This window comes from Aythya ferina, assembly GCF_964211825.1.
Source record: "Aythya ferina genome assembly, chromosome: 1".
Taxonomy (NCBI): Eukaryota; Metazoa; Chordata; class Aves; order Anseriformes; family Anatidae; genus Aythya; species Aythya ferina.
In genome coordinates, this window is record NC_140296.1 from 96336845 (window position 1) to 96358132 (window position 21288).

The 21288-nt window shown below is 41.6% G+C and overlaps 1 long non-coding RNA gene across 2 annotated transcripts in view; it reads right to left on the reverse strand.

The window, feature by feature from the left end:
* LOC311435833 overlaps positions 1-21288 on the reverse strand; it is a 129422-nt gene that overhangs the window by 50570 nt on the left and 57564 nt on the right. For both annotated transcript variants that reach the window (XR_014692428.1, XR_014692429.1), the window contains one exon: positions 14013-14099. This is a non-coding gene — a long non-coding RNA (uncharacterized lncRNA). The remainder of the gene's footprint in view (positions 1-14012; positions 14100-21288) is intronic.

Consider the following 21288-nt stretch of genomic DNA (forward strand, 5'->3'; position numbering starts at 1 on the left):
CCCTAGGCCCTAGTTCTAAATTAGGGCATAGAAGTTCACAGCCACATTTATATGTCAGAGAACTTTACTCAAGGTCTAGCTTAGGTCTCAGCTGTGCTCACCTGGGGATGTTCCTCAAGCAGGTGATAGCAGCAGCTTATGGAAGTGGCATAATATCAAACAAAAACAAAGGCATAATTAAAGAGAGGTTTTAGAGACAAGGGGTGTACATGTATCTGCCCGGCACATCACAAGCAGCTGTGGAGGTGCCTGAATAACCCTAAACAATCAGGCTTTGGGTCTGGCAGAACAAAGCTCAGCCAGAGCTAACTTCAGTGTTTCACTGCCATTCATTTTTCATGATCATCCGATGGCTCACAACTAGGACGACTAAGTTCTCCTTCAGTGCCCTCCATTTCAAGCTTTTAGAGGGTCTCAAGTGAGCTATCAGAAACTAGACCCCCTCACTATGCAGTGATGTTAGCCAAGTTGAACACGAACAGAACTGACAACTTCAGAGAGGTAAGGAAATACTATGGGAAATACATCTACTGACAGCTGAAGGGGTAGGTCTGAATTCATAAAAGCCCCAAAATGTGCTAATTCCCTTTCTAAGATTCACATTTAACTAGGAACAGTAAGAAAATCCATTTTATATGCTCACCAAGCAGTAAAACTATTGTGAAAGAATGTGAGAGGGATTATGTGAGATACAAACACATTTTCTTAGCCGTGTAGTGTTCATTCTAGCGTATCAAAGGAGTTACTCAATGAATTTGCCATGCCAATAATTTTTCCTTCATTGTGAAGGACTGGAGGAACTGCAGTGCTAGAGGAAAGCAAAATTCAGATTTTCAATAAAAGGGGAGGTTCTGTTATTACAATGGGCAGCTTGATCTTGTCTCCTCTTAAATGTACATATTGTGCTTTCTACAATAGGCCCTGATCGTGGTGGGGCTTTCAGATGCCTTCAAAATAAAACAACAGAAATGACTAGCAATTAACAGGAAATTGAATGGTCCCCAAAATTACCCCCTCGTAAGTCTGACTACTGTATCTAGCAGTAATGGAACAAATATCAAGAAAAATAAATTACTGAACATCTGGAAAATAACAGATTATTGAGCAATAAATGGGACAATAAATCTAGTCAAGAAAGATACGGCTGCCTTTTTTGACACAATAAAAAAAAAAATGACTGCAATATACTTTAAGCAAGACAAGTATTACAGCTATATTAGGTTCTCAGTAAAACATTACTTCCAGTGCCAAATATATTTTGTGGGTTTTTGTGTGTGTGTGTGTGTTTTTTTTTGTTTTTTTTTTTTTTGTGTGTGTGTGTTTGTTTGTTTTTAACAAAAATTGAATCAAAAATTATTTGGGGGGGCAATAAGTAATTTTAAGATCAGAGCTGCTAAAGGATAGGAAAGAAAAAGTAATAAAAGCTAGCATCATGTAAAATATAGGGCTAGCAATGCATAAGAGGTCAGTGTTAGAGCATGTGCTGTTTAACAGTGTATTTCATTTTGTGCCGTTTAGATCTTTCCTTCACTCTCCTTGTAATACCAATTGAGATTTTCCTGAAATATATTGCTCTGTGTTGATATTTCCATTGTCTGCAGCTGAGGTTCAGAAGGGAGGAAGAAAGGGAGGGAGCTATTTATTCTCTCACTCTATAAATTGAAATAGCTTCTGAATTTTTGCATAATGCTTCGCACTTTTTAATCATGACCCGGAAAGAGAAATTCAGAAACGAGGAATTCAAGCTGGTATTACTTTACCTCACACTTACATTGCCTTCCTCAAATCACCAGCTATAAATCCATCCAGAGCTAGCCCACAACACAACAAAACACTTATGCATATGTTCAACTGTTGGTCCAGCCAGTAGTCACTGAACTTAAGTAATTGCAGTTACTCTTGGAGGCCTTTTGATATCAACAGGTTGCATTAGCTAGTGAGAAGTCTCTCCCCTCTGCAAGGTCACAAGAGAAGATGTCAAGACATCTATCACCTATGAGAGACAGAAAATACTGCTGTGGATTTTGTAAGTAACCACTGAGAGGAACTGGGAGTATTTAAAAAGTAGATGAGACAAAACTGCAGTAATTGCACTGTAAAGAACAACCCATCCTTACACTGACCTGGAATGAGAGTCCTCAAAGATGTGGTCAGTGTGCAATCAAGGCTGAGCTATTTTTTACAACTTGAGAAAGAAAACCTTCCACAAAAGGATACACCAAGCCCCAGTGTCTTCTTTCCCTGAAGGGAAAAAGTGATATGTGAATCCCACTATGATAAAACATTCAAAAAAGAAAAGCTGTGTCTGTTTTTCCTCTATTTATTAATAATTTGATTTATGGGAGTTTCTAAAAATAAAGTACCAAAACTTATGACTGACCAGTGCCCGATGGCTTTCTTTCTCATGTGGAAACTTGAAAGTGATTCTTTAATTATTCTAGTATGTAAAATTCATCAGACTATTGGCAATAATGTAAACCACTCTGATCCACAGGGATAGTTATTTGCTTTTACCAAACTAAGATGGGTAACTGGTGAAAAACAAAAATGTAAGGTCATTTGGTAGCAACATAGAAAATGAAAAATATTCCTTGTAAACTTAAAGAGATACTGTCAGGATGGCTAGGCATGTTAGGCTGCTTTGGCAGCTGACTGAAATAAAGGATATTTTTGTTGGCTTCTTACAAATACAGCAGTGCCTTATCCATGGGACTCAAAGCAAGAATGGCAATATATTATTGACATTTCAGTTAACTAGCAGATCATAATAAAATCTTCATAGCATTTCAAATCAATCAGAAATAGTAACCTTTTCTAGTATTTATTTGTAGTAAACCTTAAGTCTGAGGATCAAAAAACTTTGTAGGCCAAGTGAGATGTTTAATTTGACCAAAAGGGAAACAACTCAATTTTCTTTTAAACAAAATTCAAGCATATCTGAACTATTTGTTGCTCTGAATTTCAAATACGGGAATGTTTCAGTTTAGGACAGTTGAAGTGAAATGTTTCTCTTTTTTCTATTTGGGGTTTGTTTGTGTTTTTGGCTAAAGGAATTGGGTGAATTTGACATGACACTTCATGAAGGATGTGGGAATGCTAAACAGAAGTAAAAAGAGGGCCTGAGAATGATCCTGCGGTTGGCAGAAAAAACTCTTGCAGTGGCACGCTTTGGGACCTCATGCTATTCGGCTCACGGGAGGAGAAGATGGATAAGCCAAGGAAAATAACCGAATCTTTTAATCCCCATCACCACAGACACAGCAACATCCAGTGGCTGGGAGATGGATCAAGATGGTCAGGAGTGGTTCAGGAAGAAGAGAAACACAGCAGCACCTGAGGACACCCGGGATTCAAGGATACCCAGGCAGGTGTTCCACAATGGCCCAAGCTAGGACTTGGCCAGAGGCAGCCTGGATGTCTCAGCCTCAGTGCTAAGACAGCTCCCACTTACCCACAGCATGCTGGTGCTTGCCCTGCTAGGGTCCATACCCAAACTCATCAGCATCCCTTCCTTCATACTGGTGTTACCTTACAAAAGCAAGGATGAACTGCTGCATCTTCTGTAGTAGCTTGTTTTGTGGGTTTACACCGAGTTTGAAGTGTCTATATGGTCAGGGAATACATTTAAGCTTCTGCCCAGTTTCTGTTCCTGTAGCCATGAGCCATGTGCATGACCTTAACTGGCTCCTTCCTCGTGTCCTTTCTGTGATGTCAGACACTTGCCTTCTGTTGGAATCCATGTGAGCATGCTAGTAGTACATGATAAACTTAATAACATTCAAGTTTGTGTTTTGCTGGAAGAAGAAAGTGGGGAGAAATAGAAAGCCAATTGCTTTAAAAAAAAAAAAAAAAAAAAAAAAAAAAAAAAAAAGATGAAAATGGAGCAAGGAGTGGCAAGGAGTGGGTTTAAGAATCAGTGCACACAGATCGGAAACATAGAACAGCCCAGGTTGGAAAGGACCTCGAAAGATCATCAGGTCCAACCTTTCCTGGAAAAAAGGGGAGTTCAGATGAGATTATCTAGCAGCCTGTCCAGTTGCGTCTTGAAAACTTCCAGTGATAGGGAGTCCCCTACTTCCCTGGGGAGGCTGTTCTAGTGATCGACTCTTCTTACTGCAAAAAAAATCTTTCTTATATTAAGGTGAAACCTCTCCCACTACAGCTTGTACCTGTTGTTCCTTGTCCTCTCCATGTGGAGGAGATTGTGGAGATGTGGATGTGGAGATGTCATCTCCTCGAGAAAACTGCCTATCCCCTTTTGTAGCCATTTTATAAGCACTGTAGAACTGAGATGAGGTCCCCCCCAAGCCTTCTCCTCTCCAGGGTGAAAAGACCCAACTCCTTCAGTCTTTCCTTAATAGGGCAGGTTCTCCACCATTTGATCATCTACAGGGCCCTCCTTTGGACCCTCCCCAGTCTGTCCATGTCTTTTTTGATCAGGAAATTAAAAAAAAAAAAATGAGGGAGCAAGACAGAACTTGTCATCTAAAAACACAGCATACCTACCATATGTAGGGCATGCATTTCTGCCAGCATAACTCTGAGGAAGTGTTTTCTCCCTCACACATTGGGCTTGCTTTAGCCACAGGGGTTTTAATTCACCACTGCCTTGAAGAAAGAAATGGATGAATACCACAGTGGTAAAAGGCTCACTACTCACAAATCCCAAACTAGTTTGTGATTTGCAAAACCTCAAACTCCTTGAAGTTCACTTCTTACTGCAGAGTGACTCACTTTGTATAACAAAGTCTCAGTATAATAAAACCTGGATTAAGCTATTGTAGCTTGTAGCCTAGCCAAATCACTTTGCCAAGTTCCTCTTAATGCTTTTTAAATGAAAACACATACAAAAAAAACAAAACAAAACAACAACAACAAAAAAAAACAACACCAAGAACAAGGGTCAGTGCAGCATTTTAAGGCAGAGCAATGCCCTGATGATGTAAAGAAATTCTGGTGCCTCGTTGCCTTTGAGAACTCAGGCACTGTTACTAAGTATGTGAACAAATTGTTACTTGTCACCTCGAGGTGAATGCTTCAGGTGCTTTACTACCTTTCTCCTCCAGATGTTACACTACTGGACCTCATCAGCAAGGACTCCTGAGTTTACATTAAAACAAAACAAAACAAAACAAAACAAATAAACAAAAAAACCCACAACAGTTATTTGGAGATAACAGCCAATTCTGATAAACGGAAAATGTAATTCTGAATCTCCCCTGATTGCACCTGAATGAGGTTGAAACATGTTTTTTGCTTTACTCCAGACCAGACTCAAACTCCATTCCAGTGCACATCCAGTTCAGTGAGCTCCTGCACATACACAGCACTCAGTTGCTCGTACCTACAGGCCACCAAACCCAAACCCCATATAACCAGCACCTGTGCTTCGCTGCAAGAAATGTCTCATTAGGTAGGTAAGCTGGCACTAGAGAAGCCCTCTCTTTACCACAGAGCAGCTTAAGATCTGCTAGAAGCCTCGCACTGGACACCTTATAACATCTCTTCTTTCTTTTTTCCTTTTTCTTTTTCCGTTCTCCTGTATGCACACACTGTTCTAACACTGGATAAGGTTCATAGCAAGAACCTGCAACACACAGCTGAAACTGCTGAGACTTCATTTTCTGTGTGAAAAATGGGTAAAGCTTTCCCATAAAATAATAATTCTTACCTTTGGAAGTACCCTCACTCCTGCTCTAGCTGTGGGAGGTCAGCAGTTCCTCTAGACCTCTACAGGGTTGCTGGGAGTGCACAGAGAGTTTTAGCCAGGCCACATGCGATGCCAGGGTTATTTTGTCCTTTCACTTGCCAAAAGAATGCTTTTTATTTCTCTCATCGCTCGCTCTCAAAAGTTCTCAGTTTTGCAGGGAACACAGATCCCTGTTAGGGTATTCATAGATCCCTCTTACAGCAAATCAGCTGAACAGACCAGAAGGAATAAATCAGAGGCAGGTGAAATCACCTGTATTGTAGGTGGGATAGGTTCATTCCCAATTTATCCATAGACATAAATTTTCTTTTTTATGGCACTGATGCTCTGGAATTTCCAGGAATATCCTCCAGACCAAACAGGGCTGGTGTTCAGGCTTTAAAATGGATGCCTACATGAACAGAGTCTTGTTCTCCTGAAGTTCACCCTTCACTAGAGGCACCCTCCTTTCCACAGCAGAAGAAATGGTCAGCAAGTAAGGACAAGGGCTTTAAAATAGACTTTATCGCTACGAGGTTATTCTTTCCCCTCAGGCATCACGGAATAGAGGCACCACGAAAATGCTGCCTTGATGTTTACAGAGCAAGGCCCCAGCTGTCAGTCGGTCAGCTTGCAGCTAGCCCAGCACAGACATTTCTATGCAAATGGAGCAGGCCAGTGCCTAGCATTAAATGTACAATCTCAGTTATTCCTTTTTTTAATTTGCTGCAGAGAAGCCTGAGGTGACCAGCCAGATGGTAAATTATTACCAGTTTGGCACCAAAGCCTGGTTTGGTCTCCTAATAGAGCATTTGTCATGGTTACATATTGTATCATGTTCTAATTTATAACACAGCTACGCCCATCCGTGAGGCCAGATTCTGCTCTGAGTTACACAAGAGTAACCCCGTTAACTTCAGCAGCGCTAAAGGCACAGGAAAGAGCAAAATCCAGACTTTGCTCACCAACGTTTCAAAAAGCCTTCAGATGCACCTAGAAAAAAGTGCACACACATTTCATTTGCTGAGTCTAGATGGTGTGAATGGGAAATAGATAGAAACTCTCTACAGTCTTACTTGGCACAATCTGAATTCAACAAAAAAATTCTTAATTTCCAAAGCAGGATTTTTATCTTCGATGACACAAACAGATATTCATTAACTATATATTGGAAGTCCCCCTTCTGATACAACAAAACCAAAGAAAACCTGCAGTTACAGGATAATGTCTGTTGTTTCCTGCATATTAAAAAAAAAAAAAAAAAAAGCAGTGAAAAGGCTTAGTCTTGATAAACCAGTCCCTGACAAAGAGGTTGCAGCAAGAGGATGTGTATGGCATCAGTATTCACGTTGCTTTCCTGGTGATAGCAGATGTGTTATAAAATTATGATATTCACGTGATCTTTTGCTTGTTTGCATAAGCAACATTTTTGGTCTGTACAATGTGCAGTCACTGGAGATAGAGGGGACTCAGATGACAACGTCTGGAATCACAGCAACAAACCTTCAATGTGCTATCCTAGGGAAGCACCAAGAGCTGCACGTCCTCTCCCACACCCAGAGGAGGAGAAGGCAAAATCTAACTCTGTATTCAGACTCCTCTTCCAAAGCATCCATCCTCAAGATAACTCTTTTGGGAACAGATTGAGGGCCAGGCTTTTCCCCAAACATTTTCCCCAAAGCATTTCTTGTTTCAGCAAGCAGTGTTCCTCTATCAAGGCTTTTTTAATTGTGTGCATCAGACTAGCTCCACCTACTTGAGTGCCAGCTATTTCATCTCAGAGTCTTGGATCCTCTGATTTATTAAGGAGAAGATCAGAAAAACTGGTTTAGGCTGAGCCTCGAGCAGGTAAGGATGGCTTGATATTGTCCCCGAACACAGACATGGAGATGAGTGCAGAGTGAATGGAAGCTATTGCATTACAATCTAGGGGATTCCCAAGCAAAAAAATCAGTAAACCTTAGCCCTTGCCCAGGTTGCAAAACTGAAAGGGGCAAATCCTTGCAGGGAAGAGGACCAGGTGAAAGCAGCACAGCCTCACTGTTGCAGGCAGCTGCCCAAAGCCACCCATGCAGGACAGTCGCCGCTACAGCACCACTCTGCCTCCCCAGGTGGGACTGCAGCCAGGAGGCCGGTTTGCAGTCAGCATACGTGTCAGCAGAATGGCCTTTCAGACAATGTCCAGAAAGCTTCCAAAAATTCCACTGGAATTACATTTAAATGTGTTTGGAAAAGTATGTGATTAACTGCAAGAAAGGTTGGTGATATCATCGTGTGAATTCACCACTGTACAATGTGCCATTAACTTTAAGTTCCGGTGAAAGAAATATGGAGAAATTGATTGTCCATACTACACAGAACAATTGCCTATAGTGTAATAGCTTGGTACGTTGGCTTTGCTTTTATTCAAAAACTTCATCTGGGCTGATGCTTTTTTCAAACATGCACAATACCCCTGGGAACTATTTTTGGGACCAGTAAAAAAGGCAACGGGTATTCGTACAGTTCTTGTACCATCCAAGAACTGAACTGCCAGAAGAACTCTTATTTTGCCCCCAAATAATTCCTTCAAGAAAATGGCCTGAAAAAGACCACCCATAACACTGAAGGACAATGGGCTGAAAATACAGCTGACATCACCAGTGATTTTGTTAACTATGTATTTTGATAAATATAGCTCTGCAACTAGAAATAACTGGAAAGTAGTGTAAAAATGAAAGGACATGAAGTGCAGTTAAAGGTTAACGTGTCACTGAACTATCTTCTATCAGAGGTTTGTTTGTTCTTGAGAAATAATTTATTTCAGAACTGAGGAGCAGCTAATTTGTAGTTCAAACAGGTGCTAAAGAAAATTAAATAAAAACAATTTTACACTTATAAGACTATAATAACCATAACCCTGGTGACAACATTTGTCTAACTGATTGAGTCTGTGCATAGGCATCAATTCACATGCCATAGAAATGAGTCCACTTACAGACAAATCTGTATGGAATGAGTGAGAAATAGCACTGGACATTACTTCGGAAAAGTGAAATTCATCTTACCTCACTTTAGTCATCTACAGGAAGCACAGCACTGCAGTACAGACTGTTACACTCCCATGCAATTTGTACAGAAAGAGAGCAGTCTAAAAGACAGCCAAACACATCTAAGGATAAAGTTATATCTCTATATTGACCCCCAGAGAGTTTCTAATCAACTAGCTCAGGCTGGGTAACTAATATTTAAATGTTGATTCAGAGGTGAGGTAAACACTACCTGAAGTACTGTGCAATTTTTTCTCTTTGAAACTCCTATGGAGATTGGCAAAGCAAAACGTGGCAGTAAAATGTTGCCATAAATTTATCAGAGTTTATGCTGCTAATATTACACAGAGCAAGAAACCAGTGCAAACTGCCTGCTGCTTGATTTTTTCTCTGAAATGTAGGGTAGAATCAGCACATGCTGGCCACGTACTGAGTTATACAGAAAGTTACCACTTCCCACATCACAAGATCTCTAACAAACAGTGTGGCATTTTTCATGTCCACTCACATACCCTGCAGAAATACAATTTCCTTGTGAGCCATATCCTTTGGCCTTCAGGTGGTCAGGTGAAAGATAGCATGAAAACAGGCAGGAAGGGCAGGTAGTCTGGCTCCTTGGATTATGAAAGCAGTTGAAGTCATAGTAAACAGCACTACAACTGCGGATTTATTGGATGGACTTATAAAATAATAGCATCTTCCAAAATTATTCTTTGCAAAACAGTGATTCATAATCTCATGAAGTATGAGGCATTCCTCATGAGCATGAGGTGCTGGATTTCCAGTGGATCCAACAATGACAGATTACATTTTCCAGTGAGGTGTCTGAACATATCAGTAATGCAGAATTTCCTAGAAGTCTCTAAGAAATTTGAATAGCTGACTTCTCAGGAAGGGTGTGCAAAGATTAATGTCAGAGGAAGGACAGCTATGACAACTTCTACCAGCTTCAGTTAATGCACAAGGAAATCATACAGAGAGCAGAAACAGAACTAGAAAAAAGAAAAGAGGGATACAGAGGCAAAAGGGTAACTAAACCTAAGACAAATCAGAAATTGAGGGGGAAAAAAAGGAGTAAAAACTAAAAAGGAAAGGAGTGTAAGAGAATAAAGAAAGATAAGTGAATGCAGAATCATGAAGCATGCAAATGAACAATGAACAGATGCGAAGAAAGAATGAATTGCTGGACAATGACCAGAAACATATCTGAGAATTGGGAAGAGGCAGAAGAAGGAAAGGAAAGAAGCCAAAAATCACAATACCAATGTTTTTATCTTCTTTGTTTGTAATTGTACTGCATGAACCTGATTTTTTTCTCTGAACTAGTAGGAAATCTTGCTGAGAAACTGCAGCCTCCAGCTAATGAACACCATACCTCTCAGAGGTACTTCTGGTGTTAATCACACACCAGTACATCCCCTGTTCTTTCAGATACGGTTCATACAGATTTTCTCTCCGCCATGTGAGAGGCTTCTTCTAGTCCCTAAGAGACGCAGAGTAAATATGATAGAGCCATACTTTTGCACTAACAGAAACAATGAAACGTGTGCAGTAGGCTACTCATACTGCAATGGGATTAGCTCTGCCCCGTATTCAGTTTTACACTACTGAAGCCCTCTGCCCTCTTTAGCAGGAAAAGATCCATCTCCCGTGACTCTCAAGTTGCAGCTGTAGAAACATAATTACATGCTAAGTAACCTGTCCTTTTTTATTATTATTTCAATTCAGTCTGTTTTTGTCTGTACTATTTGTAAAGTAATATTTCTCATACCATTATACCCTTCCCATTCACATTACAGAAGGGTATCTGTTCTCTTCTATGGTCTTCTGCATGATGGGCAATTGCTAACCCTGCATATTAAAAAACAAACAAACAAAAACAACAACAACAAAAACATGTCCACATATACGAACACATGCACATAAGCATGATACATAGCTTAACCATTGTTAACTTTCCTTGGATCCACACTAAACAGATTCACCTTCCATCTCATGCTCTTCCAGGAGGATCTCTCTTGCTTTCAACCAGCTTTTTAGGACCTTATTTCTATGGGGACTCAGAAGGTCGTTTTGAGGTCACAAAAAGCCACTTTAACAGACAATGATTGGGGTTTTTAATAGTCCTTAGCTACAGTTCCTCTGGCTTTAAGTAAAGCTTTTTTTTTTTTTTTATTTGACAAAAGTATTTATACAAGAAAACTCATGAGGATACAAAAAAAAAAAAAAAAAAAAAAAAAAAAGAGTACAGCCTAAAGTTCTGTGCAAAACATGCCAGCAAGCTCTGACCTCATAGCCAGGGCCCCAGGGTTAAGGCAGATGAAGATATCATGTGACAGCACATCCCTTATCCCCCCGCGGCACAATGTTTGTCTTCTAGCATCTGTCTCTGGACAATTGTGTAATGCAAGGCAATGAGGTGTCTGCAGGATCCGCGTCTCTGGAAGTGTAACCGCAGTCCCTCTGCTTACAGCTTGCTGGGCTTTATCAGGCCCAGTATTGCGAGCTTTCATCTGCACTGCACATTACTTCATCCTTCCGTCCAACGCACAACTACAACTGTACTTCTAAGTGACAGGCTAAACTAAGTTCATGATTTTGTGTAAAACCGTAATGATCTTTTTTATGTTTCCAGCTGTTGTTTTTTTTTCCTCTAGGTACGTACAAAAATCTTTCTCCTCTTTTAAGGACTTGTGCCAGGCACTGGACAACCAGCCGGGCCAGCTTCAGCAAGGTCATGATACCAGTACTGCCAAGGGACAGCATGTGGAAAAGGAGGGATGGAGCTGTGGTGGCACCCCAAGGCCACGTGGCAGGTCCTGCCAGCCACACTGCTACACCAGTGTCCCCAAACACACCACTTCTCCAAGGGAAGGAGGCCACAACAATGACAGAGGTGGCTGCCCAAAAAGCTGCTCACATCCCACACACCGACTGCCAAAAAGCTCCCTTCACGCCTATACCTCGCAGGACGGATTTCTCTGAGGGCTTCCCTGTTTCCTAAACAATTTGTCAGCTAAGACGATGCAGCTGCAGCTACTCTGGTTTACTCAGCCAGTGCACCTTGTGTTAGGTAGCCCGACATCAATGCATGAGGGGGAGAGATGGGAGAGGAGCCACCACCAGCACCATGTACAGCAAGTGATGCTGGCCACAGCCCGGCGTGACCAGCTGCAGCACGCAATACACATGTTCCCCCAGCGATGGACACAGAACAAAATGTTCCAGCGATACGGTCGGTGATGCAGTTGCAAGGGCCTTGGGAGGAATCACGCTCATGAAAAGCTTTCATGGTATAAAAGCCGAATTAGGTTTCAGTCCCTGAACGGTGGCCTTGCCAGTGTGTAAATGTAGCATCCAAAGCATTGTTGGCTCAGCAGCAATGCAAATCTTCCTGGCTCAAGTAAGTTCCTTAAGAGCGAGGCTGAGACTCATCCCTCATACAGACCTACCCCCATACCACTTTTGCTCACAGTCCTCCTATCATTTGGAAGGTATTCAGACAATTCGTGCTGTTCAAGCAAGTTGCTCGAACAAGGTTGTCATAAAAGTTGCAAAACATGAATCCTGACAGGCAAAAATTTCACCCCTAATCAAAAATAAAAATAAAAATCACTCTAATGTTCTCTGCTTATATGAGTATTAGGTGGTACATTTTCTTTTTTCTGAATCTGAAATAATCTGCATGGATACAACTCCCATTTAAAATAATAATCAAGGTGGAATGAAAGATGTGAGCAGTATACAGTCTTCAATGAAAGGCAGCCATGCTGGGATGTAAGTCAAAATTTGGAAGACAGGTCCTGCTTTTTCTGTCTGAGATAGTTCATAAATCCCCGCACCACTGAAATTAGAAAATGAAGATGATGAAGATTAGCTTGGATCAAATTATATATTGTTCAATTTGGCCATTTATTTACTAACTGCTTTTACAGCATGGCTGCTATCAAGAATATCACAGTTCTATTAGTTTTATGTGGTCTAACTTGGTGTTTGTTGTTTTTTGTTGTTGTTTTTGTTTGTTTGTTTGATTTTGTAATTATAAAGACACAGTTTAAAAATACAAGTGATTTCACTGGAAATCGTCACTTGCTCAGAGCCAGACATACATGTACATATCCAGCTGAACTAGGATTTAGAAGGGCTATTTGTAGTCTACAGCAAAAAAAAAATAAATAAAAAAATAAAGCAGTCACTTCTTATCTATGGTAAGTATTAACTGGAATAAATTGAATCAGTTGATTCAATTAAAAAAAAAAAAAATCACAATTTTAAACCTGATCCTTCCCCACCTACTAAAAATCTTTTAAAATATACCTTTGTAATGATTTACATGTGTGTATGTGTGTGTGTGTGTGAAACGTTACTGTAAACTAGTTTCAAGCAGAGGTTGAGACCATCTGGCTCATACTCAAAACAATTGAGACATTCTGCAAAGATTGGACAAACATCAAGTTCATGATTTTGCAGATTTCTTGGACTACACTTTTTCTTTTTTTCCTTTGGGGAGGAAATCCAAGATGTACCTTATATGTAAATGTCACCTTGTTTTATAAAGTAACATTATATTTTCTTAAAAGATTACAGCTATCAATTTGTAGCTAGGAAAAATTTTTCTAGGATCTCAAGACAGGAGAAAAACCTTGTGGAGAAGTGTGGTCAACCATAAAACACTGTGTTTATATCAGGCCCAGTTCTAAACAGGTAGATGACATTAGCTGCAATTGCTGTGCTACAGGTAATGATTCCCCCCCCCCCCCCCCAAAGGTTTTTATCATGTTTTTTTAGGGAAATCAAGCTTATGTATTCACACAAACTACCCATTTTCCCTGATGTTTTTTGAAGCAATTGGCCAATTTTCAAAACTTGACAGAAGTTTCAAAGATAATAAATTCACACAGTATTTCATGAAAATGGGTAGACTAGTGAAGGAGTCACTTATATTAGTGTGAATTACTACAAGGTATTATTAGACACCAGAGAAACCACACACACACAAAAGATGCCTCAGAGAAAACAATTCTTCCTGTGTTTAGTAGGTCAAATAACCACTTGTTTGTCCCGCCACAATTCTTTTTTTTTTTTTTTTTTTAACAGAGAATCATCCCTAACCTCTGTGCATGCCTGTGTTTAAAAAGTACATTTCTGTGCTCCACCACCAACATATCAAAGTATTACAATATTTCTCTTAGAGTGAGAAGGAAATGAAATTATTCCCATTAGACCATGGGAGCTGGGTAAATGCAGGGATGGCACAAGATACCCTCTCACCAGGCCACCTCCCCAGTACTTACAGTCCCACTTTGCCCCTTTCCTTGGGCTTGCTGAGGCCCCCTGGACAGAGCAATGCAATTGTTCAGCATGGGTCAGCGGATGAAACTCTGGTTAAAAAGAAAAATAAAAAATTAGGCCCAGTTCCAACATCCTCTGAACTAAAAAGTCCTTGATTAAGACATGACAGCATTTAGGTTCCTGGTGTGCTGCAAGCATGCTTATCATAATGATGGGAATCTTCTCAAGTGGTGTTTAAGGATACTTTCCCCGTGGGAGCTTGTGAATGTGATGAGCTCTTAACAACAGGTAAACTAACATAAGAGCTTGTGAGCACAGGAGAGGGTTGTGCATCTGCTTTAGTCATGCTGCTAAGAACAACCAACAGATTCAAAGGTCATCCACCCTCAATATTGTTTGATACTACCTTAGTGAAACCTTGAGCTCCTTTGGACAGTTGTTTTGGTTGCCACTTGGAGTTCCTAGTATTGCTTTTGTGTATTAACTCTTAACTCTTTGGGACAAGAGGCTTCTTGTTATGTTTGGTGGGGTGTTTGTTTGTGTTTGTGTTTATACACTGCAAAGTTGGTCCTTGAGAGGATGTTCAACAGCTAATAATAACAACAGCAGAACTAACCCTTGCCCTGCAATATCCCTCTCAAAATCAAAACATAGTATTTACAGGAAAGAGGGAAATATAAGAGAGAGATCATGAAGAACCAGACTGGGGAGGCAATGAGAGACCACAGAAGAAGGATGTGAGCTTGATGTAGCACACTGGACAAGGACAGATATTCCCTTGCTTCAGTCAGAAGTCTGTAAGGAGTTGGGACTCCCAGGAGAGTGGCCACCTTTTGCAGAAGCATCCAAAGAATTTCTTGTCACCCTGCTTATCCCAGGAGAAAACAATGTAAAAAAGGCAGGTTGTTCCTGGACAATTTATTAATGGTTGGAGATGGAGAAATGCTAATTTCTGCAGCAGCATGAAGTATCTAATACATCACAGACATATTAGAACGAGTCCAGAGGAGGGCCACAAGGATGATCAAGGAGCTGGAGCATCCCTCCTACAAGAACAGGCTGAAAGAGTTGGGGTTGTTTAGCGTGGAGAAGAGAAGGCTCTGAGAAGACTTTATAGAGGCCTAAATAATATAGAGGCCTAATACCTAAAGGGGCCTACAGGAAAACTGGGGAGGGACCCTTTGTCAGGGAGTGTAGTGATAGGATAAGAAAGAATGATTTAAAACTAAGAGAGGGTAGATTTAGATATAAAGAAGAAGAAAGTTTACTCCGTTTACCCTGAGGGTAGTGAGGCACTGAAATGGGCTGCCCAGAGAAGCTGTGGATGCCCAGCTTCCCTGGACAGCCCAGGGAATGGGCTTGCCCAGTCCTGGGCAAGGTTCAAGGTTCAAGGCCAAGTTGGATGAGGTTTTAAGCGACCTGGTCTGGTGGGTGGCTTTCCTGCCCACGGCATGGGGGTTCAAACCAGATGATCTTTAAGGTCCCTTCCAGTCCAAGCCATTCTCTGATTCTATGAAATGTGTGGATAATACCTGTAGGCAGGACACCCTTTGGATCTGCCATCCAGAGGCAAGTAACAGGAAAGAAGTTTTTCACTAAAAGTAAAAGAGCTTTCCAAAAACACATCTCCAGTCCTCTTACTGTCTCGATAAAGAGCAAGAAGTAGAAAAAAAAATTTGTAGTCTGTTGCTTCAATTATATAAATTCTTGCAGTGTTTAAGTATCAATACAAGAAGGTTCACAAATATCTTAGGAAGATGACACTAAAATAAAGAAAATGCCTACAGTCAAAGAGCTACCCTTTCATTTGAATCCTGTCAGACAAAATGTAGCTTTCACTCTCCTTTCACTGATACAAGCTTGGAAAAACCATCCAACCATGCACATTACCACAAGCTGAGCTGTAAGGATCAGTATGCCTGAATGCTTAAAGTACACAAATGGGTAAGTGTTCCCCTAACTTACATGGGAGGATAAGAGTCCAAGATGCAAAAAATCTTAAAAGCAGACCAGTGCTGGTTGCCTAGAAAAGAAGACTGGTTACTAATCAAGAATGGAATTCAGTATTTAGAAAAACATTACTGATTGAAATTTGGATTAGCAGAACTGCTGGCATGTACACAGGGTATGACCCTGGACCAGACAAAGGTACAGCCTTTCATTTCTGTGAAGAGCTCATTTACCTGAGAAGATCATTGGCTTTCACAGAGCTGCTTGTGCAAAATAAAGACCAGCCTGGTGTAAGAGTGGGGACCCACACAGAGTCCTGCAAATATCATTGTTCAAATAGGCAGAGCTCTTCTGTCTCATTGATACATGAGGGAAGATCATTCACATGAATAGAGGTGCAGGCGTCGCTTCCAGGGCTGTTCTCTGTGGGTTGTCATGAACTAATGATGCTTAGCAGCAGTTTTAGAAAATGAAGTTAACAGATTTTTATTTTATTTTTTAAGTGATGTTGCAATTTCCCCCTTGGTCAAATTTAACAGGCTAAGAAATATTTCTTAGTGAGACAGTAAAATTTCTTGCAATAATTTTGTTACAGATTAAAGGTCAAGCCAATAGCCTTATACAAGGCAGCTGAGGAACTAGTGAAGCAACAAAATTTGCAAAAACTATGCTCTTGGTCTTTGAAGGGCCACAAATTCAAGGGCTGGAACTTAACATGCATTCAATTGTGCATATATACATAGCTTTTCCTAAGAATTTCATCAAGGTACAAAATCAGACTAGAGAAAACACTAAAATGAATCTAAGAGTCCCATATTGTCTTGACTTTACTACCTGATTTAATAGGCTTATAATTAGTATACTTAATTAACAAAACTAATCTTTCCATCACCTTCATCTCAGTTTTTAACCATTGTGATATTCCTCCTGGCTATTATTTGACATGCCAATAAAAAAGCAGGAGTACAATGGTTTTCTTTGTGCTCCTCTCTCTTAATCTGCAAAACAGATGCAGTGAGTGCACTAGCCACTCCAGATTGCTTTCAGCAAAAAACATAACTTTGGCAGGTTAGTACTAGTTAAGGGGCATATGGTTTGCTATTCTCTGTGGAAAGATAGTCGTAAGTCAGCCAGCAAATTCAGATTCTTATAATTAACAACAGACAAACATTTGGCTAAAAAATCATGAGGTTTTTTGTTTGTTTGTTTGTTTGTTTTGTTTTGTTTTTGCATGGCTTTCTAACCATTTATCCTCTTTTTTTTTAGAAGAAAAGAAGAAAACCCACACAACTATGTGATTGATGGAGTAAATTATGTTGCAATTATCATAACGATGTCCTTGTTATTGTTTCAGAAAAATGTTTGTTTTTTACTACCACCCTCCTCTGATTTGACATGAATTTAAAGATGAAATGAAATAAATCTAGATTATTATAAATCATAATTTGGGGACAGTCTTTTCTGAGTGAAGCCAAGCTGGCTTGTACTTTGCAAACCAATCAGCAAGAGAGAATAAAATACTTGACTAGGCTGATATGAAGAAGCTGACTTTAGAGTCTAGGCCAGCTACTGAACTTGCATATACTTTCCATTAGCTTTCAGGGGAATCACGTATGTGCTTCAAGAGCACAGCCTGCCCTATTGCATTAGGCCTATTAGGGGAATTATGGAGCTTTAAAACTTCACGCTGTGAGGGACAAAGCACATCCCTAGCAAGAAAAACATGCCTCTTCCCGACCGATAGGTTTGTGGCATCTAAGGCTTGGCTTCAGAAAAGCACTTAAGCATATGGATTTTTTTTACACCTCGGTGTAAGACCGAGCAGGAGTTCAACAAAGCCCTTGAGCACACACTGAAGTCTCACTGTGCCAGCACAGGCTTCCAGACCTTTATGGAGCCATGAACTTTCTGCTACTGGGATGCTGTTGGGGCTGGTCAGTACCAAGGGACCTTAGGGACCTGGGATGGGTGCTGAGGTCCACAGCAGGGACCTGCTAACCCAAGCCTGGGATTTCTGCCTGCAGAAGGCCTGCCGATTTCACAGATTCTCTCCAGGCTCTGTCTGCACTACAGAGATGCCTAGCTGGGCGTTAAGCACTCAAGGCTTCCCAGCACAATGGGCAAAAGTGAATGTTGCACCCACAGGAATGAAGACTTACTTGTTCTTGTTCCAGAGAGCCGGAAGAACCTATGGCTTTCCTGTGGGAAAGGGTGGACACGCTCCCAGGCCGTAGGCACAAGGATTGAGCAATAATGCTCTCCAGCAAGCTCTTCTTGTAGCTGCCAAGGGGGTGAGATCTGACATTGCCAGAGGGCAGAAGGGAGGATGTCCTCTGTGTCCTCTCCCTCCCCTTCTGCCCTGAAGCAGGAACCACCCACTCCTCATAATCCAGCTCCCACCTCACCTCTCAGGGCTCAGGCACAGACAGCAGAAAACAGCCTTGTCACTGCTTCCCCACCCAGCTGGCACCCCAGGTGGCTGCCTACTCTGCTCACTAAATTTACCCCCGTGGAGCTCTGCACAGGCACTGCTGCAGCCCTCCTGTGCCCAGGCAAGCTCCCCAGTGCCTGCTCACTGCCTGCTGTGGCCATGGTGTCCAGCCTCACAGCGTCCTCCAGGACCATGTGAGAGTCCACAGGAGGTATACTAGAGAGTGTCTCTCCAAGACAGCATCAGTGAACGTGGGGTACTCAAAGACCCATGCAACTTTGCAAAATGCTCCACCTTCTCTTTCTCACCCAGCTGAGCATCAGGGAAAGTTGTCCTCCTTTAGGAGAAGCTGATTCCAGCCCTACAAGGCTGGCAATAGAAGAAATTTTCATTGCATACCAGAAACAAAATGTGGTTGAGTTTCTCCCTTTTTTTTTTTTTTTTTTTTTAAGCCATATGCATTCTATATGCTCAAATAGAGACCAGCAAAGCAGAAACTGATTGCCAATGATGTTTCAGAGCTGTGATAATAATAATTAACTTCTTTCATAGGTGTTTCTACTCTGAATATTTTAACAATTAATAAAGATTTGGTGCAGTACTGTACTTAAGAGTACAGTAGAAAATTGGGAGAACCTAAGAACAGCCCACACCAGCTCATAGCACAAGTCCACCTAGTCCAACACCCTGTGCTGGGAGTATCCAACAGCATAAATCTAGGGAAAACAAGAACAAGAGAAACATTTCAGCATTTTTCTAAATGTCAGCCTTGCATTGTAAGCTGTAGGTAGACACTTCCCCTTGCTGGCACTCCTCATAGACCAGTGTGTCCTTGATTCAGAATGATCTGGCAAGACCAGGCTCCTTCCTTCTCAGAAAAGAGCTTTTGCCTTGGAGCAGTTGGAATAAGCCATCCCAAAAAGCAGTGTCTCCCTGCGATTGTCAAAAAAAAAAAAAAGTGAACACAAAAGTTGGTGACTATGACTAAGATAAATGGTTAGAAAAGATGCTGGCAGCATCAACCTGCTTTCTTATCACTGGACAAGGACAAATCAGGCATTGCCCACTGCCTGGCCTGATGTCTTACCCCAGGTTCAATTCAATCCTTTCCTACAAGAGGGTGATGGTCCTACCCCTGTAGGCTGTAGCACACAAGTGACTCCCAGGGAGAGGAAAAACCAGGTAGAGCAGTAAGAAAGCTCCAGAGCACACAATGAGCTGGTAACCATGTCTGTGAAGGTTTCTTCACACTCCAGTTACCTCACAAATGAAAACCTTTAGTGTTTTGACACAGCCCACCTACAGGTTCCTGTTATAAAAGCCAAAACTTGGTCCGAGGATGGAGCTGGACACATGCTAACACCCTTTCTCTCTGAAAAACTTCAGGCCTCACTGACTGTTGCCTGGCCAGTCCATCCCTCTTCCTCCTGTCTGACCTCCTCTTCCTCCCATTGGGGCACGGTGTCCCAGCATGCCAGTACTGGTGTTACAGACCTGCACAAAAAATAGTTCATTAAAGTCAGACTGCAGACTGCACAGACTCCTAGTGCCTTGCTGTATATCAGTAACAAACGTAAGTCACATACTTAGTAGTGCGTTAAAAGCCAAGTCAAGATACTGCTGTTTTCTTTGGTTTGCCCGCTTCCAAATACCTAATAATAAAATATTAGGTACACTCAAAATGATTCACATGGAAACTGGATTTTGAAGGAGAGAGGCGCACAATTACTGTGCAGTAGAAAAGGCTGCCCTCATGATTTGTTAGTTCTGGAAGCAAAAGACAACAGCTAGCTCAGTGGAGTCCTGGTCCCAGCCTAGGACTCCAGGGCATGCCTGTAATACTACTAATAAATAATCTTGAGCATATTGCTGAACTCAAATTCGGGTCCCAGGAGCTCTCCCAAGTTCTCCCTCCACAGCAACCTTACAGTCCCCATAAAAACCTGACTAGCTCAGCTATCCCCATCCTTCTCCCCAGGCCTGTTTCCCACTGCTCTGTAAGAAAACATCAGCCTTATGCCCCCAGTCTCTGTTCCCCTTCTCCTCTGCCATTTCTGCTCACATCCCTTTCTCAAATGCTCCCTTCTGTCCATTCAGCTCATCCTCTCAGTGACCTGCTCATTGGGTGACAAGTGAAATCCACCTCAGCGCTGCTTGGTCAGCGTACCTAGCACATCTGCTCCCAATCCCTAGTCTTGAGGTCAGTAAGCGTTTTTCTCCCCAGAAAGCAGAAATCTTTGGGTTATCCTCCATTCCTCCATCCCAACAAAGAATGTCCCCTTCTCAGTAAAATCTGGGTATTTTTACCATGTCAAAACCCTACTACTGCAGGAATTGAGAATGCTGATAGTCCACTTGGCCAGACGTGATGCTGCTCGGTGACACGTTGCACTCTGACAGCTTTTGGTGCAGGTCTGTTGCAGGTAGCAGTTTTTAAACTGTAGTTTGCAGAGCCTGTTGAGAGGTTTGTCTGTGGACAGAAGCCTTCCCACCTACCTTTAAGGGGGTCCATAAAAGGACATTTTACACTCCCTATATAGCACTTGCAGATCAGCAGGTCAGCACCTCCACTGCGAAGTTGTAGGGGTCTCAAAACTGGAACAGCATGAAGACTCCAGCACAGGAGGCTGGGGGTGGCTTGCACACGTGGCTGATAAACGGTGGGAGAGACTGCTTCTGAAGTAGCAGGTTGCATGGTTGCCTGAGATATCAGCAACAGCTTTCTATTACTTCCACGCTCACAAATCCCACCAGGTATCTGGAAACTGACTCACTCCCCTCCTTTTCCCTGTGCTGAGCAATTGTAAAGAACCAAAGATGCAGAAAGCACTTCAAGGAAATTAGAGGGAATCGTCAACAAAGACTGACTGGGTTATAAACCCAAAATCTATCGTTCT